At 43.2% G+C, this 27,379-nt stretch overlaps 1 protein-coding gene across 2 annotated transcripts in view; it reads left to right on the forward strand.

Moving 5' to 3' along the window:
* The window catches only part of GUCY1A1 (guanylate cyclase 1 soluble subunit alpha 1), a 436,773-nt gene that overhangs the window by 1,128 nt on the left and 408,266 nt on the right, over positions 1-27,379 (forward strand). The gene's annotated exons all lie outside the window — the stretch shown is intronic.

Raw genomic sequence — 27,379 nt, forward strand, 5'->3', positions numbered from 1 at the left:
TTTATGGCTGCTTAAGCATAGCATGCGCATTCTGTTCCGCATAGTTAGAGACTTTTATGTAGGTTATCCAATATATAACGTTTACTCCCTGCAATGTGACAGTGATGTCGGTTATCCTCGTAGCTGCAGCACGCCCATGGTCCAGGCAGACCTTGGCCAGCGGGAAGTACACAGAGATGAATGTTAGTGGCCACTGGGCCCAGACTGCTACATCCTGAATAAGGTTGCTCCATTTTCTTCTTAGTTCAACAAGTCTCACCTTAGCACTTGGCCTTCCCTTTATAGACTATTTAGAATGGTTTTAATAATTGCCCGATCTTATCTACATATAGAATTTCCCATATTTATTAAACACATTTTCGAAACGTGATCAGATTTTGTGCTGTGTGCTGATTGCAGCACCCTGCATTACTTATTGATGTTATCTGTTCCACTACTTATGTTTGGATGCACGGAATTGCTGGTTGCCAAGAAAGTGCGCTTCTTCTTTTTCTGTATTTTATGATAGGTAGATAGATAGATAGATAGATAGATAGATAGATAGATAGATAGATAGATAGATAGATAGATAGATAGATAGATAGATAGATAGATAGATAGATAGATAGATAGATAGATAGATAGATAGATAGATATTGAACTTGTAGCTTTTGTGGAGAAAATGCAAACGTCAGATTTTATACACCCACTTTGGTGATATTATAATTTTTTTGAATATTATGGTTAGAGCAGGAAATATCCGAATGTAAATTCTTTCAGGTAATGCATTTTATCGGTTTCAAACTGTGTCTGCTTTATTTTAAATTGAAAACAAAACGTTAAACCACTGCTGTTCCGTGTTGTTTTAATGAGCGAATCGAGGGACGTCCCCTGTGCCCAATATCGAAAGTTATAATAAAGGAAATCTTTTGGAAAGTGCTTACTATTCAGGAACAGCAGCTCAAGCCCCACTTGAATAGACGGAATTGCTCTGCTGTTCTTACCAAGTCTCAGAGCAGGCAGAGGATGTCTGCGGCTGTCTGCCTACAGTTGCATAAAGTGATGTGAGGATTGTACTACAGCTTTAGTTCAAGTTTTCCATCTATTTGAGTATTTGATATTGGGTGATGTCGAGACCAAGGAGCACTGGAGAAAGTTACAGCAAATGTTTTTAGTGTTTCAGGGGCATCTTGGAGATCTGACCCTGTACATAGGTCACTGTGATAGGTTCAGTTGACGCTGGATCACAGATTACCGTTTGTGCTGTGGCGTGTTTTGAAGAGTTAAGGCAGTGTGGATACCTAGAATCCTGGAAATCCACATCTGTGGGATGCAAGGCCCGCTCACCTCTGCCTCCCTTCCTAGTCCTCTGTCACCGCGTCCTGGTGTGTTCTACTCTTCCCCTTGTGCAGGACTTCTACGCACACAGCCCCATTGAGTCTTTTTCAGAAGTCATGCACGGTATATGCAGTGAAACAGTTGTACCTTAAAGTATTTACTCTGAGAGAATGAAACAGGGGGCGCACATACAATTGTTCATTGTGAGAAAAGCTGAGCATATTCTTAGCTCCAGGGTACACAACCTGTGAGTTAATCATGAAAAATCACATGGCTGGTAGCTCTCTATTGGTTGTCATGCCACTCGTAGCACATGGTGGGGGAGGGGAGTCTGTGAAGCGATGAAGGGAGAGCGAATAACCTTTATCTACTGCAGTCCAGAGAGTGCAGGAGTGGACGCAGCAGTATTGTCACGCTGGCAGCTTGCAACATAGATGCACTTTCCTTAATATTGCAATCTGTAAGGAGATGAGGCAAATGTCAATTATTACGAATATGGAAATTTTCAGAAAGACGCAGACAGAGGGCAAATAAGAGGAAACCTACTTCCTTGATAAGACAAGAAAAATGAAGTGTTAAGCCTCCCTAACAGACAGAGAAGCCTCATTTGTAGGAGCGGTTTTTTCACATTGCACCCAAAGGGTCATTGCAAGTGTTGATGGATTCTTTCGGTTGCCTAGCTCCTTAGGCTGGCTGCTAGAGTGAAACTTGTGGCCGATGGTTTAAGGAAACTGTGCACTGTTTTGTTACAAATGACTATTTGGCGACATTTTTAGTCCTGGTTTCTTCTACAGTACTGCTCGAGAGAGGGCAGGAGGCTAAAGATGGATATGTTTACAGTGCATGCGTGCATGGCATGCTAACGTGTTAATGTGTGTAATCATTAGCTACCCTCAACCCTCCCTTCACCACTCAGCAGCTCGGAATTACAACCCCCCCAGAGGCACATGTGCAGAAACAGTGACCTGCACCCCCTCGCCCAGGCTGCTAGCGGTGCTGATGTACAGCAGAAACCCCCTGCCCAGCACTCGGTTTCCTATCAGCAGCCCAGCCGCTTCCTGCGCTGGCACACAGAGCAGGCCACAACAGCACAGCCCCGAGGCGGAGGTACAATGCAGCGCCGAAAACACAAAGGAGCTACACAGCCTAACCGCACCTATCTACGCTCGCGCAGCCGGTGGGGACAGAGGAAGAGGCGTGGGTATCTGTCCTCTGAGCATTAGAGGGACACGCTCGTCCTACGGGCTGAAGAGCGCTGCTGTAAAGACTCCCCGAGAGATAATGGTGCAAACGCACACTTGCCGCTTGTTACACTTGTTTTGTTTCCTGTGCAAGAGATGTTGTATTAAACAGTACGTGAGAGCCGAAGATCACCAAAGGATGCCCTCTAGTGACCTCTGAAGGTTAACATACCGACGCCTGGTATGGCCACTGTTAACCATTCTGCTCGTGGCCCCTCTCAGCATCCTTCTGAAGGCACTGTCTGTAATTCATACCCAGTCAAACTCTGCTTTTACCCTTTCCTTGTCTTCAGTGATGAATACACTTTGAAGAGAATGCACCAGGAAACGCAAAGCCACGTGCATCTCTCATGGTGAGGTGCACGCAGTTTGCAGTGGAGTTTGACATTGCACTTCAATTGTGGTGCAGCTTCCACAGTACTTTGTTTCCAGTGTGCCTGTCATCATGTGGGTATGCACATGCAAGCCACCGAAGGAGCAGGGGTAGGAGGCAGACCGTCCTTTGGCCAGAGTTTGCAGGTGGTGAGCACCAGCGGTGCTGGAAACGAGGGGATCATCCGGAACCTGGACATGGACCTGGACCTGGCAATTAATATCGAGCCAGATCTGGAGGTCTTAGGAAAATGGGCTGATTTTGTCCTGGTGCAATTCGCCATCACTGGGGAAAAGGCAGCAGAGCACGCACTTTGCATGCTTTGTGTTCAGAGAAGCAACCTGCAGCAGAACTCTTGTTTCCATTGCCAGCTGGCGCCCAAGACAAATGCCTCACTTAAAGAGCCATCAGCGCTTCCTTCGTTTGAGTCTCATACTGGGATACCTGGAGCTTCAACACCTTGATGCCTCTGCCATCAAGGAAAGGAATGCTTGCAGCTAGTCACTTCACTGGCGCTTGCTTCGGGAGATCTAAAAGAAGGAGCAGATAAGAACATGTAGAGCTGCAGTCATCAGGTGTCTTGGAGGGTTTTCGATTCCCCCAGCCTGTAGTGCCATAAAATTCTGGAAAATAGCAGCAAAGGAACTGGAAAAAATCGATTCAAGCCAAGCAGCCAATAAATAATCTGCTGGTTCACATTTCTTAAATGCATTGTTATACCTGTTAGTTCTTGAATTGTGGTCATGATTCCAAGGCCTTGTTTTTCTCTTTTATGTTTTTAAAATGTTCATTTAAAGTACAGGGTTTTATGATGGTTCGCCATCCTTTTATGATTTTTAATGAATAAATAAAAGTATATTTGACACTGGTGCTTGCTATAAACCGTGATTTGGGGCAGTTTCTGTGTTCTCAATGCTCTGTACATAAGAGATATGCATGCACTGCAGGAAGTTTAAACATATCTGTGTCTATGAGTAATTATGCCCGTAACCTACTTAGTAGTAAGTCGTGCTTTTTATGAAGCCTAAACTAACACAAGATTGAGGAAAACACTGTTAGTTTTTTGCAGCTTGCACACATTTCCTTGATGCTGGATCATAAATCAGTGATCTACGACAGGGATTATAATTTGTGACCGGCTGGTAACACAAGAATCCCTGGAGCAAAACCATTAACCACTGAGCTGTCTATATACAGTACAAATCCTCGACCTGCATGCTACTTGTTGTGTCTTGCAGCAGGCGCATTAGCCCTCAATACTATTTTATAATGAGACAAACCTATGATTAATCTTCACATAGTTGTGTCTAGCAAGTGAATTACCACCTGAGTTTTCTTACTGTCACTATATCCTAGATATTTCTGAGTACAGAGATCTCTGCAGCAGGTGCCTTAGCTTATAGCATATTTTAAAACTCTGTCTGTCTGTGACCCATTAGGTAAGCCAGAACTGATTAATTATCACATTGTTGCCAATTTCATTGGGGCAGAGTTTTGAAAAATAAATGTGTAAGTTGACTGTCAAACTCCACTCCTCATGACTCTGCCTCTCTCTGCTCCACTCCTTGTCCCCTCACTTTTGGGATCCCAGATTACATTTGTTTCCATTGCCAGCCCTGGGCACCAGCACTAATGTTTTGCGACAGCAACAGATTTTTCATTATCTGGGCTTTTACTAAGAGCAAGCAAGGCCAAGGCAATAACACGGGATAGACAAGAAGGAGGCAGAAAGTGACAAAGGGAGAATGCAGGGGTGAAAAGAATGTGCAGAAGATGATGGTGGAAGAAAGGGATATGAGATCGAATCGAAACTAGACAACCTTTGTCTTTGGTAACCCCAGCAGGTGACACTGATTGGTTTTGCACTTAGGGCTAAATGAATCAAAGGGTTTTGCCTATTCTGTGTCTGTGGGAAAATGCTTTAGTAGATATGGCCCTTAGTTTTTTGCATGTTTCAGTCTCTAGGCTGAAGCACTAGAGAGTAGTCAGGTCGATCCTCTTTTATTTTGTATTGTGAAGTGATCATTCAGACGTCCATGTGTACACCAATGATCTTTTTTTAAATACAAAGTCTCGCTAATGCCAGCTCTTTTCTACATGTTGGGTCATGGTTACTTTACTTGGGGCTCTATATCACTTATTTCTTTTCACTATTCACTGTAATAGTTTGCGCCAATATATTTTGTATTAGAACAAGACTAAATAACTCAGTTCTGCAGAGCCGAGTTCTATGACAGCAATAATGTGGTCATTCTTTAATTCATTTATGGCATGTGTTATGTTTTATTATTAATTCTTCCTTTTTTTAAAATTAAATCTACACAGAATTATTCTGTGCCAATAAGAAATTGTTTTCAGAAATGAGTTCCATGTGAACACTTGTTATAAGTTTACACTTAATACCCAGTTCACATGGACATATGGGTTGTTCTTGTTCCTCTGGAATTCTAAGATCAGGCCATTGCAGCGCACCTAGGGTAAGAGGCTCTGGACTGGGTTACACTTGAGCACCAACGTGTGCTCATGGGTGCGGCCTGCACATGTGAGATTACTATCTTGTGCAACCCAGTATCTGTGCACAGGGAGCCTGTTACATAAGGGACTCTTCATGGATTGGTACTAACCTGGTGTAGACTTTATAATACGAATGGGCATTCATAGTGTGGGTCTCAGGTTCTTACTAAAGGTCTGTGGTGCTTACACTTTATTAAACATTATAGGTGAATTCTGCCATAATGTACAGTTTTGTGCTACTTAGGCCTGCAGTATCCAACGAGGTCCAAATCTAGGACTAAACATGCACTCCAAGTATAGATTTGCAGTCCCTAACATCATATCTATGCTCTTTGTAATGTAACACTTTTAGAATTGTGATATTTCCCTGGCTCAGATCATAATCAGATTCCAGGCCTTTTGTCCCCCATACTACTCCAAGTAAAATACTGTGCTTCCCAGTAGAAGGATCAAATGCCTTTCCATACAATAGATACAATACCATTGGTTGGCCCAGTGTCTGGGAAAGACAGGGGAGGGGAGGAGTTTGCATCTGTTAATTAGCTTGTCACACTGCACCTGCCCAGGATAGCTCAAGCCCACAAAAACCAAGAAGGGCTAGGCCGCTGAAGCCAAGAACGGAAGAGTTTTACTATGAAGGGTTCAGGCAGCTGTGCCAGCTAGGGGTGGAGCTGAGGCGCTAAGGGGAGTTCTTTCCATAGACAATTTAAAGATACCATATTAGATTGTCACAGAATGCTGTGCAGGAGCTTTGTGGCAGGGTTGGCATCATGATGTGGCATCCTAGGTTTGGCCTGGGGTGCCTTGCATCTAGACCATTCCACCCACATTTAAAAAACCCCTGCACACGAAAGAGACCGATGAACAGACATTGGACCTGGGAGGAGAGCAATGACGGTGAAAAGATGCCCCAGTTGGAATTAGAAGCCACCTGAAGCCATTGCAAGGATGGACTTTGGAGTTTTGATTCCAGCTAACAACAGCACTACGATGGATCTCTCCATGGCCAGTGGATCTAGCCACTTTATGCCCCCTGTAGAAAACTTGGAGGAATAGACCAACTGGGGTTCCCTTGATTGCTCCCCTGGACCATCTATGAACTGGCCCTTGACTCCGTTGCTGACACACAGGTACCATGCAAGATGGTCAGGAGGCCATGGAGCTTGGGGGAGTGCAGCAGGGTGGATGGTCTGTTTGCTGGCTGTGGAGGGGCTGTGGAAGGGATAACTACTGTGAAGAAAATAAATGTATATTATTTTCAAATGAATTTTTTTTTACAATCTCGCGGACTCGCTGGATCGTGAATAGTAAAAAGGAGTAGATGAGTTCTCAATACACTCCATTAGTAGGAATGCATATCATGGTCCTTGTTTTCTAGAGGGAGTGTGTAAGAGATAAGTGCTGTGATGATTAGAACGTTACATTTTAAAAATGAGTTACAATATTGCAAGACTTGCTGTATCGTGAAAAGTAGGAAGGAGTAGGTGATGATTGAATACACTCTGCTATGCACACTTGTTACAGTATGAAAGAGTCTTACTGAAGATGGTGTTTATCAGGCTCTACTATTGAGAAGAGTTACGAGTAGAGTTAAGGTTCATCCAAACACCCTACAATGCACACCCATCATCTGAGATAGAGGTCTGCAAGTGAGTCCAGTCTGTCCCCACACCCTGCTATGCATACCTATCATTACATTGAGGGGTCTCAGCAGAGAGGCCAGTCCTACCACACACCGTACTATGCACACTCGTCATCTGAGAGGGAAGGTCTGAAAGGAGCATGCAATCCCACCACATACCTTACTATGCACACCCGTCAACTAAACAAGAGGTCGGAAAGGAGAAGCCAGTCCATCTTCACACCCACCTACTCATACCCATCATTACTGAGAGAGGTCTCAACAGAGAGGCTAGTCCCTCCACACACCCTACTACACACACCCATCACCTTAGAGACAGGCCTGAATGGAGAGCCTAGTCCCTCTCCACACCCTACTGCACATACCTATCATTACAGAGAGTGTTTTCAGCAGAGAGGCCAGTCCCTCCACACACCCAATTATGCACACCCTGTCATCAGCGAGAGAGTGTCTAAAAGGAGAGAACAGTCCCTCCATACACCCTACTATGCACACCCATCATCTGAGAGGGAGGTCTAAAAGGAGAGGGCAGTCACTCCCCACACCCTACTATGCACACCCGTCAGCTAAGAGAGAGATCTGAAAGGAGAGGCCAGTCCCTTTCCACAGCCTACTAGGCACTTCCATTATTACAGAGAGATTTCTCAGCAGAGAGGCCTTCACACACTCAACTACACACTCCCGTCATCTGAGAGAGAGGTCTAAAAGGAGAGGGCTGTCCCTCCCCATTCTCTACTAGGCACACGAGTATTCTGAAAGTGATGTCTGAAAGTAGGGTCAGTCCCTCTCTACACCCTTACTACGCACACCCATCATTACTGGGAGAGGTCTCCGCATAGAGGTCAGTCTCTCCACACACCCTACCATACACACTCGTCATCTGAGAGATAGGTCTGAAAGCAGAGCCCAGTCCCTCCCCACACCCTACTACACACACCTGTCATTACAGAGAGAGGGCTCTTCAGAGAGGCCAGTCCCTCCACACCCTCTACTATGCACACCTGTCATCTGGGAGGTCTGAAAGCAGAGCCCAGACCCTTCCCACACCCTACTACGCACACCTATCATTAGAAAGGGGCTTCATCAGAGATGCCAGTCCCTCCACACACACTACTATGCACACCCATCATTTGAGAGAAAGGTCTGAAAGGGGAGGCCAGTCCCTCCACATACCTGTAATATAAGCGAGAGGTCTGAAATTAGATGGCAGTCCCTCCCCATACCCTACAATGCACACCTGTCATCTGATAGAGATGTCTGAAGGGAGAGGCGTGTCTTTCCCCACACCCTACTACACACATCCATTATTACAGAGAGAGGTCTCAGCAAAGAGGCCAGTCCCTTCACATATCCTACTATGTACATTTGTAATCTGAGAGAGAGGTCTGAAAGGAGAGGCCAGTCCCTCCACACATCCTACTACACACATTCATTATATGATAGAGAGGTCTCAAAGGAGAGGCCAGTCTATCCTCATACCCTACTACACACATCCATCATCTGAGAGAGAGGTCTGAAAGGAGAGGCCAGTCCCTCTCCACACCCTCATATACACACCTAGCATTACAGAGAGAGGTCTCAGCAGAGAGCTCAGTCCCTCTCCATATCTTACTGCATACACCCGTCATTGCGAGAGTAATCGCATTTCAAAAAATTATTGCTCATGACATGTCTTAATATCAGTTACAATAACTGAGCAGATAAACAATTTATATTGAATATGTATCCGTTTAATATGCATATCCTGTTTTGTTACAATAAAAAAATATTTTACTGAAATAATTAAGTGTGGGCGGCAAATTCCGTTTCGCTCGCGAAAGTTGCGAAATTTCGGCATTTTCGCCCTTCGCGTGGAACGCGAAAATGTCAAAACTTCCGTGATCCGCGGCGGAACGGAATTCGGGGGCATGACGGCAGTAGAAAGTACTGCAGTTGAGTAGAGGTATTGCACAAAACAATGGCAATTTCCTGGATAAATATGCAGGGCAGGATTCATTCTGGCACGGTACTCCTGTCAGAAATATGAAACCTCAACAGGAAGCACTTACAGACATAAATATAAAGCAGGTGCCTGAGTTGGCATGTGAACTCGCATAGAAGCCCCGCCCGTCTGGCCCGCCCAACACACACTAACGGTATGCAACGTCTTCCCGCCCTTTCCCCACTATGATGGACAGCTCACTCAAGGGACCTAGGCGCCTTTTGGCGCGGTGGCAAAGTTACAGACCCACATGGTCACTGGAACACTCTTCTGACCCTATACGCAGCTGTAGTGTAGGAAAAGCACTTTACATTTACCCAACGAGGTAGCACTTACTGATTAGCCAGTAGAAAGTACTCCAGTCAAATATAGATTTATTGCTCAAAACGGTGGCATCTTCGTGGATAAATATGCAGGGTAGGATTCATTCTGTCACGGTGCTCCTGTCACAAAAATTAAACCTCAACAGGAAGCACTTACAGACATAGACATGGAGGTCTTTGCATTCAAGGGTTTCTCAAGCTCAATCCCCGTGTAGTTCCTGTGACCAGGAGGCTACTTTCCCCTCATCTGCTGCTCTGATCGGCCTCTGACCCTATCAAGAGGCACGTGAACTCACAAAGAAGCCCCGCCCTCGAAATCTCCGCAAGCACGTGAAATTCCGCTGTTCGCAGAGATTTTTGCAGTTTCACGGAATTTTGTAAAAGGCAATTTCGCTTATTCTGCCCACCCCTAAAAATAATGTCAAAACAAAACATATATTTTAAAGTCATTCTACCATGCATACACTCACAAAAATAATTGGTTTACTTTAAAAATACCTAGAAATTCACTTAAAAAATAAAGGTTAAAGTAGCATTATAGTTAGGTGTAATAAAAGTATCTGTTTTTCTTTAAAAAAAAAATCTTAGAAATGCAGTAACGTTATTGTTAGCTGAATTTGTCAGTGTGAACATTAACATTTTGAACAAAAAAAACACAGAAATTCTCCAGTACTAGTTGCTAACTATAACTTGCGCCCCCACCATGCACTGCTCATGACCTCACATATGACATAATCCAATGAATGTGCATTTTTTTTATATTTTAGTTTGTGGCGGATAACTACAATATTAATTTTCCACTTAATGATTGAGGTAATTTTATATGTCATCAGTGATGTCATGAATGATGTCGTATAACATGTCATGAATGATGTCATATGTGAGGTCATAAGCAGTGCATGGAAGAGGCACAAGTAATAGTTAGCTCTGCTAACTATATCTGTTGAATTTCTGTGTTTTTTTTAGTTCAAAACTTTGTTCACACTGTCAAATCACCTAACTGAAACGTTACTTTTACCTTTGGATGTGGTTCCCAGGGCCTTTAGAGGCTCAGAGAGGGGTGGCTGCATGGCACACCTTCCCTTGTTGACCAATTTTGGCCCGAGGCAGGCCTTCCCGGGTCCTGTAATGCATTGGGAAGGAGGCCGCGCATCTCCTCTCCATATTGAATAATTACAGCCTCAGTGTTGGATTCCCAGGGCCTGTGATGGCTATATGGGGAGGAGGCCTGGGTAGGGCCCACCTCCGAGCCCATTTTGGGACCCAGGGACCCCATTCTCTGGGGCCTGATATATTCGTTAAGGGAAGGGGGAGCATGGTTTCCTCCGTGAGCCTTGAGAGGCCCCAGGGACCTCATCCCCCGGGGCTGAAAGTATAAAAAATGGATGGGGTCATATGACCACCCTTCTCCAAGCCTTGTAAGGCCTCAGGGACCCCATCCCCCGGGGCCGAGAAGTAAAGAAAAAGAGGAGGCGGGCCACATTGCTCCCCCTCCCTGAGACTCTAAAGGCCTCGGGGGAAGGCCCCGGGTACCCCATCCCCATTGCTGTTTTGTATGTGGCCCCCCACCCTGAGCCTTTATAGGTCCCGGTGACACCCAAAGGGAGCAAGCTTAAATAGTTGCTCCCTCAGGGTGGGAGCAATACCGGCTCCTACATCATGCGGGGAGCCGGCTGGGACCCAACATGTGCTCTGTGGGAGCCCCGGGTGGGAACCGGGGCCCCCACCTTTTGCACTGAAGGATAGGGCCTGGGATTTTTGTTAAACAAAAATAGCCCTAGGGCATAGGGCCCCATTTGCCTATGAATGCTCGGGGAGGGGCTGCATGGTCCCTCCCCCCTTTTTTGTTATATTTGACCTTTGGGGATGAAGTCCCTGGGGCCTATGAAGGCTTGGGGAGGGGGCCACACAGCACCCTCTGCTTTTTTATTGGTTTGGCCGCGGAGGATACGGTTCCCTGTGCCTAATAAGGCTTGTCGAGCAAGGCTGCACGCTTCCTCTCCGTAGATTTTGGCCCCGGTGGACGGGGTCCCTAGGATCTATGAAGGCTTGGGGAAGGAGGAGGCATGCAGCCCCCTCCCCTTTTTTATTGGTTTGGCTGTGGAGATGGGGACCCCGTGGCCTAATAAGGCTCAGGAAGGGGGAAAGCATGGCCCCTTTTTTATTGTATTTGATTTATGAGGAGGAGGGGGCTGCACACAATTCTCCCATGTTTAATTGTATTTGGCCCTGGGGTATGGGTTCCCCTGGGCCTTTTAAGGCCAGGGGAGGGGTTCATTGGGCCCCCTCCACTTTTTCTAGAACTAGCCCCAGGGAATGGGAACACAGGGCCAATTAAGGGTAGGAGAGAGGGGCTGTCCACCACCGCCCCTTAATTTATATGTTTTGGCTCCAGAGAATTGGTCCCCGGGGCTGGAAGGCCAACCATACACTGTGCACATCAAAGGCTATGCGCGACATGGGGTTGGCAACCTGCTGGGGATTTGGCCTCTGGGCCTGGTGGTAGGCCAAGCCCTGTTGTCATCTCCCTACTGTGCACAGTCAAAGGCTGTGCTCCTTGTGGGGTTGGCTGCATGCAGGGCGTTGGATGCTAGATCTGGCTGCAAACCAGGCCCTGCAGCTAACCCCACGCATGACCAAAGGTCGTGCTCGGCATGGGATTGGCTGCCTTAGGGTGAATGTCTGCATCCAAACCCATGCTGCGCTCGCCATAAAGCTGTGTGGGGTTGCCTGCCTAAGAGGGGTTTGGCTGCCTCTGGGTCGGCAAAGCCCTGTTTCCAACCCCCTGCTGTGCATGGCTGAAGGCCGTGAACAGCGAGGAGTTGGATGTCTGTGGGTGGGGGGTTGGATTTACGTATGGTAATATAGTACTTTGCATAAAAAAACTAGAAATTCACAGAAAAAACAAAGTTTAAAATAATAAAGTTATGTGTGATAAAAAGATCTGCTTTGTTTAAAAAATAAATAAAAACTTAGAAATTCACTGTAAAAAAACAAAGGTTAAAGTACCACGCTAGTTAGGTGAATATATGAGTGGCAACACAAATTTTTTTAACTATAAAAAACATAGAAATTCACCAGTTATATTTATCAGAGCTAACCATAACTAGCGCCCCTGCTATGCACTGCTTGGAACCTCGCATATTACATCACTCAATGACATGTGGTATGACATCATTTATGACATCACTGATGACGTCTTAGATGGCCTATTGATGACACCACTGATGATATCCTCCATGCTTGGTTTGTAGACATTTCTCTATAAACTAGTGGGGCATTAGAGGCCTGATTTTAAGTACAAAATAGCTCAGAATAATATGAAGCATAATTAATGCCATCACAGATATAGCTCCATTAGGTGTAACAAGCATGTGTTATGAGCAACATTGACCATATTCCAGACACTTCACGGGTAGACTAGTCCTTATTAACAATCAATAACAATTATATGGAAAATCCGTATTGCAGATGTGTTCACACTATGTACAACTGTTCAGAGAAAGCCAAGTTCCTATATATAAAAATATGTTATAGTTTGTTATGGGTAACATATTCTGGTACTCATGAACTATTAGTCTACATATACTGGTTTCGCAGTTTTTAAATAGTATTACAATTATTTTCTCCTAGCATTTAGTAGAGTACCATTTGATATGAATATTACAGCGCAAGTAATTTCATTTCACTTGCTGTAGTTTTCAATGTCACTTGCGCCAGTATTGATTTTCAAGCAGTTCAGTCATCTTTGGCACATTGAAAGAGCAGAGGACATTTATCAAATGAATGACCTAGCCTTTGTCATAAGAGCACATATAATAGAAAAAATGTATATCAATGTAAATAGGCCTAAACAATATGACAAAACTTTAAGAAAGCTATACAATTCCTCCACTGGTATTGTAAAGGTTTACCAAATGAGTAAAACCCAGATACCGTTTGTCCACAGCTGTTACATGTGCTTTTTACAAAAGGCCACTTTTGAATATCATTTTCTAGATGAACCCATATTTTGCAGTCTTCACGTTAGGATTTGTGTTTGTAAGAGCACTGTCCCTTAATGTGTCTTCACAAATCAGTTACCAATATTTGGTATTTGATCTCGCAAGCGGAAGAAGCTTACATTTTTGCTCAGCACACTACAAACTTTATTACTGCTTGGTGTTATTAAATTAAAATTCACAGAGCAGAGAAAAAAGGAAAGAAAGCTGGACTAATTCTAAAATATGTTTTCATTAGGTTGTTGATAGCCAGGGGCCAATATGTCCAGTAATAAAGGGCTCGAAGATTTATGATCCAAGAAAGATGATAGGCTCTACTGCTATAATTCAACCATTTCTTTTTTAGGTATTACAAATTGTATTGAAAACATTATTGATATTTGATCAAACTGCAAAGCATATTTTACAGAGAATACCTTTATTGCAGTATGAGCACATTGAACACGAGGTGCTGTAAACAGACCTGGATAGTGCACAGGGCCTATTGAAATCAATGTGCTGACACCCGGGTGAAATGGACAAAAGGAGGTGGGAAATACAATCAGCACTAAACGGTGAATAGGATTTTTGTACACATTTTGAAAATACTTGCAGCTTGAGGTACAGAATGTTAAATCGACTTGCCCTTTAACTCACGCCCCTGTGTTCAATTAGGAAACCTAGGATTATAACTGGTTTATAAATTTGGAATGTAGGAAATTAATCACCTTACAACCGGCCACATGTATCAGCCTATTGTGCATTTGTAGACAGTGCGAATCGCTAAATTTGACCGTTTGCAAATGCAAAACAGCCTTTCAAGATGTATGAAAGGCTTTGGCAGTGCATTTTAGGTAATCACAATTTTTTGTGACTACCTACAATTGCAACTTCAAATAGGAAATCATAATTTTGCGATTTCCTATGCACATGTACCAAGCATTTTTTAAATACAAACTGGGCATTTAGGAAACGCTATTACTATCGACTCCAAGTTGATGGTAACTATGTGCAATTTCTAAAAATGCACAAAAAAATAAATTTTTCAAAGTGCTATGTAGGGCATGTGTGCGCTTTACATGTTCACATTTTTTTGGGGGGTGCTTCAGGGAGGTCTTTGGCCCCTGGGCACCCTTGGTTTTGCGTTTCCTAATTTGCAATTACCAATTAAGTAATTGAAAATTAGGTAATACAAAACCATTCGCACCTATGGGCCTTTAGCCCATAGGAAAGAATGGAATAGAATTTCCCAATAGCGATGACCTAATTGCTATTGCAACTCTGTAAGAATCACTATTAGGGAATCACTATGGGCCACATGTATCAAACAATTTTGCATATGCAAACTGTGCAAATTGGCAATTTCAACTGTTTGCGAATGCAAAATAGCCTTTCAAGATGTATGAAAGGCTTCATAACAAAAATAGCGGTGACCTAAAATTGCGACTACAAATAGGAAATCGCAATTTGCGATTCCCTTAGCACATGTACCAAGCATTTTCTAAATGCAAACTGTCTATTTAGGAGAATGCTATTACCATCGACTTCCAAGTCGATGGTGACCATGTGCAAATTTTGAAAAAAGCACAAAAATGCATTTTTCAAAGTGCCATGTAGTGCACACATTTGCTTTATATGTGCACATTTCTTTGGGCAGGGGGTGCTTTGGGGGGACTTAGGCCCCCGGGCACCCTTGGCTTTGCATTACCTAATTTGCAATTACCAATTAGGTAATCGTAAATTAGCTAATGCAAAACCCATGCATTTAGGCCCATAGGAACGAATGGAGTAGTATTACCTAATAGCGATTACCTATTTAGCGAATCGCTATTTGGTATTCTTAGGGAATCGCTATATCTTTGGTGATTCCTTACATACATAGCATTTTGCGATTACCAAATAGCGATTCAGTAAAAATCGCTATTTAGTAATCGCAAAATGCTTTTTTGATACATGTGGCCCTTTTTTCTTACGCACCATTTTGCATTCCCTAAATAGCGATTACCTAAAATTAGCTATTTAGGGAATGTAAAATGGAACTTTGATACATGTGGCCCCCAATCTCCTCTCAGTGTGCAACTCTTCATGGCTTTCAGTTGGATGCAGCGTAAAAGGATATTTCAGTTACATTTTACAGAGTCAATATCAGCCTTTTACCAATCAAGCATAAACAAAGGGAACTAAATGAAATCTTAACTGAATAGGTGGGCCAATAAAAACATTTGTTTCTATTCTAGCCCTAAATGAACTAGTCAATGGAAGAGTGCAGTGAGCAATCTATAGGAAGCTTCCTGCATGGGGAAACACACTTATTTCAGAATTAAAAGTTAATATGGGGACCTGGAATGGAGCCTCTCTTACATTTGAGGACCATTAGAGCCATTGAGTTGACGGAATGATTCAGTGAATGGGAACCAAGGCTCTGTGGTGGAATGAAATCGAATATGGCTTGATTTTAGATGATGAAGAGCACTGGCATAATGAGAAATCAGATTATGAAACACTTACCTGTTTTTTTGTATTTATTAGCGGTTCATTATAAGCTTTTGATTTGAATTCACAGTTCTCACTATTCTATACATTGGGCCAAACAAGTATTAAACATTACCAGTGCACCCGAAGGGCTATCCAGTTAATAGTCCAATTTTCCCATAAGTGACGTATTAAACACGATTTCCTAAAAAAATTGATCATGAATGTAAAGTATTCAACTACGAGCGCTGGCAGACCGGCTCTCTGACTAAGGCCCAGAAGGGAGTGGGGTTCCAGAGCACCTCTCCTTAGGTACCTCTAATGTGATATTGGATAGGCTGTAGGCACTGCGCCTCCGGGAGGGAGCTAAGGTGGACCAGTGCTGTGGACAAGGATAATCCTGGTGCAGCCGACTCTGAGTGGCTGACTATATTTGGCGGCGTTTGTGGGGAGGGAGTTTGTTGGGTATAAAAGCAGATACTACATTACGCTGTTGACCTGACATCTCTGTGAGGTGATCGCCTTGACACTCTGAGTCACTGTGATGGTACGCCGCCCGGCCCCCGGGATGTGGGCTGAATGGCTGGGTGCATTGTTATAACGACAGATGAGCTTTGAGATGTCGAGCGTGTACAGGTTGACTTACTGGATGCCTTGTTTACAACTCTGCAATAAAAACATGTTTAAAAAAAATTAAAAAAATGAATGTAAAGTATTCAAGGCATTTGAAATATACCGGTACATAGCACACCATAGTTCAGTCATTTGTAGGAGAAAGTGAGTGTATTCGTAAATTCTAAAACACAATGTCTGGTTGTTTGCCAGATTTACTAGGGTTCTCTATATTACGAAAGGTTTAAAAACAGTTGACAGATTATTAGATATAAGTACTTTGATTTTGGGATTAGGAAGAGTGCTCCTTTCAGTTATTAATGTTTAGAGGTAAAGATTTAATGCAGACTTGACTTATTTGTATTAATCAAAAGTGGCAGAGGCAAAACAGATAAGTATTTGACCGAATTTTACATTTTTTTTCAAAAAAGAAGTGAAACAATGTTCTGATACATTTATTCTGCATCTGTGACATTTGCTGATGCATGTTTTTTAGTTTCTGCCGGTTCATGGTCATTTACAGTAGTTGGCTACTGCAGCAGATTTCTACTGCATTCTGCATATCTGTAAAATCCACCTACCATCAAGCAAATCACGAAAAAACGGGTTAATCTATTTTGTGCGCTAAATTACTCCCTTAAGTGGATCTTACTTTTCCCATTTTCCCTGGATGTTTTGCCAGCCGTTATTGTTGGGTGCAAAAAAACACATTAGTCCCAAGTGGTAGAGTTTCTCTCTACAGGGCAAGTAAATACATGCAGTTATTTTCTTGTTAACCCCCACCAATTGGCCATCAGAATGTTCTCTGTAAAATGGGAACCATGGAATGGGTAATTTATTTAAAAGCAGAATAATAATAACTGGGAGAAATAAGTACATTTAGAACAAATCAAAACATTTCATTTGATGTTTGCACGTTCCAAACAAACATGAAATTCTCTCCTTGATAGAGCTTCCCCTTCTAGTATTACCTGAAACTTTTCACTGACAGCTGGAAGGCAACTCATTCATGATCATTGTCAGACAAGAGATTCAGTGATCATTGGCATGATAAAATTCAACAGGCCTCACATAAACTAGAGCCCAAATTCTTATAGACAGCAATAGCTTATTGAAGATCAAAGTGATTTGAAAGGTGTGTTTTGAGATTATGTCAATATACTAATGACATCTAAATCTCTTAACACAAGGTGTACTGATGCAAGTGATATAGTGGAGCACGCCTTGGGCAGCAACACATGGTGATAGCTAAAATGGTGCACTAAGGAAATATGGTTTTTGTGGCCATGTTTTTTTATTGGTGTGTGTGGAATTGAAGAGGAGGGGAAGGGTATCCAACAGGAGAGGCAGTCATTTTCAAGAAGTTTAGGGAGCAACATTATGAGGTGGGAAAGTCAGACAGAGCGTCTTTGGATAGTATTATGAAAACAAGTTGCATTAGATCATTGATGGCATGTGGTAATTGCCTCTGGAACAAAATGGCACCCAATACCCTAAGCAAAAATTATTAACATTAATAAAATTCACTCTGCCGCATTATCAGTGGTGGTAAAATTACTACAGGTGGAACATGCATAACCACTGACGGCCATTATATTACCTCCAGTAATCAACATTACAGAGAAATAAATATACTACCTAAACGAGTAGTACGCTGTAAATGTCATGAGCCTGGTAAATTTAAAACTTGCACCTCCACTTTACTATTACACTGAAATGGGATGTGGTGAAGGTAAGAGGAAAGGATGAGTGCCCTCGATTTGTCTTTAGCATTCTTATAAGATCTGCTTCAGTTCTGATCACCCTGTGTATCTTCCTTCTGCCTTTACAACACTTACACACACATCCTTCAGGTAACCTAAAAATCACAATAAAACCCTGCCAGACATATCTCAGTTTGCTAACTGAAAAAATATGTTCACTTAGTAGTACACCTAACTGTAATGGAAATATTTTCTCCAGGATCTTTACTTCAAAGTATTCTGAGAGAGAGCAGCTTATTGTTTATTTGCAGCTGTATACTAAGAGGAAGCAGTGCATTATTTTCTGTTAAGGATTATTTTAACTTTACTTCAACAACTGGGTTGAAGATAAAGGGAACAAGTTGGTGCTACCTGAAGCATACCTTATTTACCTTTGTGTGTGCTAAAAGAGGAATAGCATAGTGTAGTAGGGTACCTTTATTCGATTATTTTTAAGATCATTAAAAGGGTGGGACGAACCATAATGTAACATAAAATATCAAACAATTGTTCTAGTTTAAAAATTACATGAAACCTGTATATATATATATATGGTAAAATTATGTTAGGACTGTTTCCATTCCATTCAACTGGGCATTTAGTGTCCAACCCTACTAGGAATAGCGGGCTTCTAATGAATTTGGTCTAAACTGTACAAGAACATGCATAGTTTCATGGTTTATGATAAAGTGCTGGTGATGTGGTCATATGGACTGCGGAATTTTAATTTAAATGAACAAGGCGATTCTGGAAAGTCAAGTTGAGTTCATCAATCGCCCTTTTCCATTAATTTGCCACTAGGCTCAGAAAGTTTATCTCCTTGCATCACAATTGGACGGTCGAGCATCCTAAGCATTTTATGACGGCTGCTCTGCAAGTCCTTATTTGTTCTCTCCTCAGTGTTGGCCATAAGAAGATTTTCCGAATATTTAGTAGTGCTGGGCGAAATACATAAAAAATGGAGTAGTGATTAATCTCCATGACCGCGAAGGTGGCATTCCTTAGTCGGCGAGGTCCTTTACCATTTTAGGGTAAGGTCTTTGGATGGATATGATCCCAGTCTTTATAAAATCAGATTCCACTTTTTCTGTTTTGACAAGTGTTCTAGCAGGTATGATTGAGGTTTCAGAAGTTTGTAAGATGGCATCACCACCCACGCATGTGTTTTAAGTGCCAAAGATGCTTTATCTATTAACTGGGATTGTCGTTTGGTGGCTTTATTGGCTGTTTGTTTGAACTTAGAATTGGCCGATACTGTGAGCCAAGCATTCTTTAACTTTAAAGCTGAAAGGGATTGTTTTAAAACTGGATATACTGACATGCTTAACCTGGATTGCTTTTCGACCTCCTGCCAACAATAATGGGCTAAAGAGTTTTCCTCCGCTGCCCTCATTCTCCAGTAATATTTGACACGGGCTCCTTGTCTTGCCGGTATCTGTTTTTTAATCTGAATTCCAGTGTTATCTGGGCTTGATAAATGTGGCGTTGAATTGAGAATAGTTTCTTGAAGAGACTAGCTTGTGCCGTGTTTAAAACTGTTGAATCTTTTATAGGTGGTTTGTTGAACAGTTGTTAAGTTTTTACAGCAACGTTTTAAATGAAAATAGCAGTTGTTTTGCTTTTACTTGCCGTAAGTTCAGGTATTGCTTGTAGTTGAGATAGCGATCTAGTAGTACCCCCAGGTATTTATATGTTTTCACCTGGTCCAAGGTGTTATTGTTTATCACCAAGGTGAATATAGGACATTTTTTGTGGGTACTGAAAACACCCATGACCTCCGATTTTGGTAAATTGATAACTAATTGAGCTGAGGATGTATATTCTGCTAGTTGGGTAATCAGCCGCTGTAAGCCTCGAGGGGTTTGGGAAAGCAGAACAATGTTGTCGGCATATTGAAGGCTTGCTATTGAGACATTACCCAATTTTGGGGGGTCTCCTTGTGTTAAGTGAAAGTTCTTCTCTAAATCAGCTGTGTAGATGTTGAATACACAAGGAGTTAAGACACACTGCTGTTTTAAGCCATTAATAGTCACAATTCTGTTAGTTATACTTTGATCATCCCCTTTTTTGATTTGAACCCACGTTTTTGAATAAAGATTGATGATTGCATCTAACAATTTTGTGGGAGCTCCCCAAGATTTCATTGTCACCCACAGCTTGGATCCGGGAACCTTATCGAAGGCTGTTTTATGATCTACAACGCACGCATGTAGGACGTTTGATTTAGCGATAGCTTGATTAGCCAGGAGGGTGACTGCAGATAGATTAGTTAAAGTGCCCAATTCCTGCCTGGAATCCTGTTTGTGTTTTGGGTATTAGGTTTGTACTACTGATCCAATTCCCTAGGTCTGTCAACAAGTTTGAAGCATACATTTTTGCCTCAACATCGATGAGCGCTATCAGTCTGTTATTAGATGGGTCTGAACGCACCCCTGATTTATATATAGGTTGTAAGATACTTCCTCGCCATGAATCTAGGATGGTGCAAGTCTCACAAAGGTGTTCATGAACAGAGAGGGGAAGTGGATGGACCAAAAAGTTGGATCTTTTTTAAATAAAGTGTTAGGCAGGCCATTTCGCCCGGGCCCCATCAGGTCTCTGTTGTTTTATGATGTTCATTACCTGCTTTTGTGTAATGTGTAGGTGGTATTCCGTTGGATCAATCCATGTTGTTTCCAGCACTTCCAGCTGAGAATTATCATCTAATTGATTTTCTTGGGGGTTAAGGGGGTTTATCGGTGTTGGCGAGCAGATGTGTCTGTTATCTGGATGTTTCTGGACTTTGGGGCCTTAGGACTTGCTCTCTAAATAGAGACCATCCGGGTCACTTTTGAAGTTTCGGTGATGGTTGTTACACCTGAATGTAACCTCTTGTTCTATGTGGCTTCTATGTGGGCTGTATGTTCCGTTATGTCTGAATTGAAATGTTGATTTTTACCATTTAGTAACATATTGATGTTTGCCTAAAACAGTTTAGAGTTTCTTTGCTGGCTAGCATGGAGCATTTTCATCCAGATTTGCTCATTGCATGTACACATTGCCACCCTAATTTCCTTTTTTAGGTCTCTTTTCAGTATTGCTGTTGTTGCAAGAGAATGCTCAGTTGGTTGTGAGCCCTGGGTTCACATTGAACTTAGATGTTTGTTTAGTTGTCTTTTTTGTCCTTAGATTGTGTGTATACCAGGCTACCCCAATGATACTGGGGGCTTTATGGCTGGTGGAGCTGTTAGAAAATGTTATATTTAAATTGTTGACGAAGGACTCCCAGGCCTCTATCTGAAATGGCTTTGCGTCCGTTGGAGCAAATTAGATAAAACATGTCTCCATGATTGTGTCTATGTTATTTCTATTACATGGGAGTCATTTTAAGTTGTAGGATTGAGTTGGTAGTGTGAGAGCCTTGGCTTGCTAAGACCTCTCCTAGATGTTGGTTAGTGTAAATGTTTGAGGATAATTGTCACTTTCTGCTCTTTCCTTTATTTGAAAGTTGGAAATAGAAGGGAACACTTATGATCTGCCAGGGTAAAATGGATGGTTGCGCCTGTTTTGTCTGTCACTCTTGTAAATGCTGTGGGACTGTCCTGAGGGCCTTGTCCATTTAGAGTGTACGATGAGAGTTCATCCAATAAAGCCACGCATCTCTCGCCCAAAGTGTCACGTCTGGCTGTGTTGCTCTGGCGTGCCTGTATGAAGCCTACTGGATTTTTTCTTGACCTTGCAATAAATTAATATTAAAATCCACAGACAGTAGTATGTTAGTGTGTGGATAAGTGAGTTTTAAAATTTTAAGTGCAGCAGTCAGTTGCAGGATTCTTTTTCCCTTTTGCTTGTGGGCTAGATGAATGTAGATATTCAAAATTAACAAACCAGTTGAGGGCAAAGCTGCAAGTTTGATGCATTGCATCCAGGGAGAGTCAAGGTTGATGACTTCCTCTTTCCAAAGAATATCAGTTGAGATGAAAGCCGATTAACCGTTTATTGCCCTTCCGTGCTTTACGTCCTTTATGGCTGGGTTGAGATATTCTTTATAGCCTACAATTGGGGAGTTTATTGACTGCCAAGTTTCTTTGAATAGAAGTATGTCAAACTGTAAGATAAAATCTGCAAAGTCGACATCTTCAATTTTTGTGCCTAAACCTTTCACAATCCAGGAGCAGATCTTACAGCCTTGAACTTTTTTATGAATGAAATGAAATGAAAGAGGCATTTGTAAAGCGCATGGCTACCCTAGGGCCTCCCAGCGCTGAGAACCAGGTGAACAGAACGCTGACTGCTTATGCGATGGGGAAAAGATGCGTCTTCAGTAGTCTCCGGAAGGGTAGGTATTCTTCCTCCATATGAATGGAGTGTGGGAGGATATTCCAAGTCTTTGATGCAACGTAGGAAAAAGAGCGACCTCCGCATCTGGATCTAAGGATTCTCGGGACCATAGCCAGGTGTTTACTACCAGAGCGAAGGTGTCTATTGGGATGGTATGGGGAAACTATCTTTTGAAGGATTGGAGGGCCATTCTTGGTCAGGACCTTATGCGTAATACATAGGGCCTTGAATTTGATTCTTTCAGAGATCGGAAGCCAGTGCAATTGTCTGATTGCTCCTTTAGCTGATTCTCTCCGTGGGATTTGTAGGAGGATTCTTGCTGCACAGTTATGGACCTTCTGCAAAATGCTTATTGTAGATAGGGGAGCTCCTAGATACAAGGCATTAGCGTAGTCCAGGCGTGACAGAACCAATGCTTGAAGGAGCAGTTTTTTTGCGTGGAATGGGAGAAGAGGAAGGATCTTTCTAGCTGTTTCATGATCCCGAAACAGCACCCAGCAACCTTGTTGGCCTGTGTCTTCATATCCAATTTTTCGTCCAACCACACTCCTAGACTCTTAATGTGGTTTTTAGGAGTGGGTGGGGATCCCATGCAGCTGGGCCAGGCCAGGGACAGTTCTGGGGGCAAGGGCTTTCCCAGCAGCATAAGTTCTGTTTTTGCTCCATTCAGTTGGAGGCAGGACTGTTTCATCCAGGCTGATATTTCCTCAAGGCATCTCGAGAGATTGCATTGTGGCTGTCCAAGATTTTTGAGAGAAACAATCAGCTGAGTGTCATCGGCATACATCACTATTTGTATGCCGAATGCCTCCACAATTTTGGATAGAGGACTCATATAAATATTAAAAAGAGTAGGGCTAAGAGAGGAGCCCTGGGGCACTCCACTCTTCAGGGGTATCTTCCCAGAGGACACGTTCTCCTCGAAAACCTGGAAAGTGCGACCTTCTAGAAAGGAGGCTAGCCAACTCAGTGCTAAACCAGTCACCCCCATCTCGAAGCACCTTGAAATCAAGGTTTGATGGTTGACGGTATCGAATGCTGCACTGAGGTCAAGGAGGATCAGTGCAGCTGATCCTCCTGAGTCCATAATTTTCCTTGTCTCCTCCAGTACTGCGACCAGGGCAGTTTCCGTACCTTGGTGAGCTCTAAAGCCGGTCTGAGTACGGTGCAGGCAGTTATATTCCTCCAGATAGGAGGAGAGGGTGGTGTTAACATGCTTCTCTGCAATTTTAGCTATTCCCGGGAGCAGAGAACTAGGGCGATAGTTAGCCATTAATTCCGGATCCGATCCTGGTTTTTTTAACAGGGCTTTCACCATGGCTTCCTTCCATAGTGCGGGGACTGTGCCTGCTGCCAAAGATGAGTTGATCAGTGTAGCGATGACAGGAGCTATTTCTAGGGCAACCTTCTGTAGCACAGTGGGAGGTGCCTGGTCATTTGGGGAACCTGATTTTAGTTTATTGAGTATAGACACCACTATGTCTGCGTTTAAGGGCGGGAAGAATTCCAAACTTTGATCTCGACGGCCTCTATTTTCCACCGTTGAGAGGTCACGATTAAAGTTATCGACGGTCGAGAAGGCTGAGTAGATTGCCTGAACCTTATCGTGAAAGAATTCTGCTAGATTGTTACATCGCCCTTGTAAATCAGTCGGTGTCATTGATATTACGGGAGGGGAGGTCAGGGCTTTAAATATTTTAAAGATTTCTCTGGGTGCATTGGGCGCAGATTGAATTTTTGCCTCATAAAACGTAGATTGGGCTTTGGAGATCTTTGTTTTATACAGTTTTAATGCATCACGATAAATTTTCTTTATCTGAGGTGAAAAATCTTTCCTCCAGTGCCTCTCGAGCACCTTGCAGTTCCGTTTTAGGTCTCTTAGCTCCATGGTATACCATGCCACTTTTTTTGTGCCTTTTTTGATGTCTTTAAGTTTTATCGGGGCAAGTACATCCAATGAATTTTTAATCCATTGATTAAATTGTAGGTTAGCAATTTCGGGGTCAGATTCAAGACTGGGGCGTGTTTCTTTAAGAATGGCAACCCATTCCTCTCTGGAGATACTTGACCATCTCCGGTTCGGGATTTTGGTGTGGCTTTCGACCTTCCTGCTCACGGAGGTCAGCCAAGAGAATGAAATTAAATGGTGGTCCGTCCAAGGGAGCGGCAGGGGATCCTCCATTTGGAGGTGGATATTGGAAAAGATTGGATCCAACAGGTGTCCCTTGACATGGGTAGGGCCCATCACCTTCTGGGACAGCAGTAAGACCTCTAATGCGTCAGTTACTTCCTCCACATAGGTGGCCGAGCGGGTTTCGAAATGTAGGTTAAGGTCTCCCAACACAGTGTAATTAGGCAAGGAACTGACCGATGTGGAAATATTCTCCACCAAGTCCCCAATAAAGGATCCTATAGCTCCTGGGGGTCGGTATATTAGCATGCCTGAAAAAGTACATGTGGGAGATAACTTGATAGAAAAGGAGCAGCTTTCGCAATCCCGGATAAGTCCATCCGAGATTCGGCAGCCTAAGAACTCCTTGTGAATAATGGCAAGTCCACCTCCTCGGCCACTGCATCGATCTTGCCTCTGGATGGAGTAGCCTTGGGGGAGCGCCTGGACAACCGAAGGATTAGACCAATCCGTAAGCCAGGTCTCAGTAAGAAATATTACGTCTGGTCTGGTCTCCTCTAGAAGTAGTCTAATTTCTAGCGAATGCTTAGGTAGAGAACGACAGTTTACCAACTTCATATTGAAGTTGGTTTTTAGGGGGCAGGTCTTATCTGTCTGATCTTCAAATTTCAGGGCAAACTTACAATTTGTACATTTACTCTGTTCAAAGGGGGGGCCCAAGTAGTGATGACACTTGTCCATGCCCCGGAGTTTCTTCAGTTGGTCAGCTGAATATGAGTGCAGACTTATGGTTGCAGGGGCAGGGGAAATGGCCTCTGGTCTCGGTCGGGCGCGTCCGCTGCGCGTTCGCCACATCCGCCCCTTTTGACCGAGGACGTGCAAGCTGTCAGCGCCAACTGCACCGCTAACCCCCTCCTCCCAGGATGTCAGCCGCCCAGTCGCCCCCGGAGTATTGAACACAACTCTGTTTCTGTCCCCACGCTAGATGCCCCAACTGTCCAACAATTCAATGAAGGTGAGGAGTGCAAATAGCAAGTTTAAAAACAATTCAAGTGTTTTTAAAAGTCGATGTTTAAGAACAAAGTTAAAACGATGTTTTTTTAAAATAGCAGGTTAACACAATAGGACGCACAGCTTACAGACGCACAGCTTCCTTTACTGCCGCCTGGTTCAGGTGCGCGCTCGCCACATCCGCCCCTTTTGACCGAGGACGTGCAAGCTGTCAGCGCCAACTGCACCGCTAACCCCCTCCTCCCAAGATGTCAGCCGCCCAGTCGCCCCCGGAGTATTGAACACAACTCCGTTTCTGTCCCCACGCTAGATGCCCCAACTGTCCAACAATTCAATGAAGGTGAGGAGTGCAAATAGCAAGTTTAAAAACAATTCAAGTGTTTTTAAAAGTCGATGTTTAAGAACAAAGTTAAAACGATGTTTTTTTAAAATAGCAGGTTAACACAATAGAACGCACAGCTTACAGACGCACAGCTTCCTTTACTGCCGCCTGGTTAGAATCCTTACATGCTTTAGTTCATGCCACTCCATAGTTCATGTTTAGGGCTTTCGCTTGGGGATTATCTTCAAGTTTGGCAACTTCGGGATGTGGTATTGTGATCATAATTTGCCTTGTCGTTTGGCCATGGCCTTTCATTGTGCTGAGATCATCAGGACCTTTAGCTCCTTTTAAAACACCCACAGTTCGGTTGGGCTGTTGTAGTGGGCTTGGGTAGTGCGGTAGTCCCACTTTTCTTTTAGCTCAATACCCCATTTTGTGAAGGACTCCCTGTGCTGCAAGATCTGTTCTGTGAAAGAGTGATTTTTCCAAGTTGCTATCGTAATTTCAGGGCCGATTCTATTAGGATTAGCGTTGAACTCAATTCTTTCCAGATCTCTGGATTTGATGTGACTCAGAGCTGGGAGGGCTTCTAATAATCTTAATATTGCGCTTCTATTCAATATATCATGAGCTCCCATTGAGATGCAATATGGGACCAGCTCTATCTTTTCATGACATGTGGTAAGAGATTCTGTTGGTTGTATTATGGCTCGGTCAATCGGGATCGCTATATTTGCTTCGATGGACTCTTGGCGATGTAGGGCTAAGTTTGGTAGATGTCGTACACAGTTTTGTTGAGTGCTTGGGGGGTTTGTGGCTAATTTGGCCTCCATGCCTCTCGAGGTGTGTGAATTTGTCTTGGCTTCTTTGCTATTACGCCTCTCCTCTGCGACTCGTTTCCTGTTGATGACAGCATCCTGTGTGCTAAGGTCTGTTGCTTTTGTCATTATTCCTTGAGCGGTTGGAATAATGTTTGCTTTTTGAGTGTCCTGGATACTTGTTTTATTTGGTTCCCGCCTATCCTATGTAATATATTTTTTTGTTGATGGGTTTTCATTTTTTCATGGTTGGCGGCTTCTTGAAGTGGCAGCCTCTTTCATGGGTGAAGAGGTGTGGTCCAATGTGCTGGCGGTATGCCTGAAAGTTTGTTCTTTTTTATCTTTCTCAGTTTTATTTTCATTCGCGGTGGGCATTATGTTTTGCATCAATGGTGCATTTGAGCTTTGCTTATTTAATTTGCTTTTCCTTGCTTTCCTCAGGCATTTTCGTTCCCTCTTCGTGAGGGGTGTTATCCTATTTGTTTGTTTGGTGCTTACATCTGCTGTCATTGGTGGATTGTGTTGTTTGGGTAACGCTTCTGGTGCTCCTGGGTGGAATTGTTCGCTCAGTTGCTCAAGC

Source organism: Triturus cristatus, chromosome 2_2, assembly GCF_964204655.1.
Source record: "Triturus cristatus chromosome 2_2, aTriCri1.1, whole genome shotgun sequence".
Taxonomy (NCBI): Eukaryota; Metazoa; Chordata; class Amphibia; order Caudata; family Salamandridae; genus Triturus; species Triturus cristatus.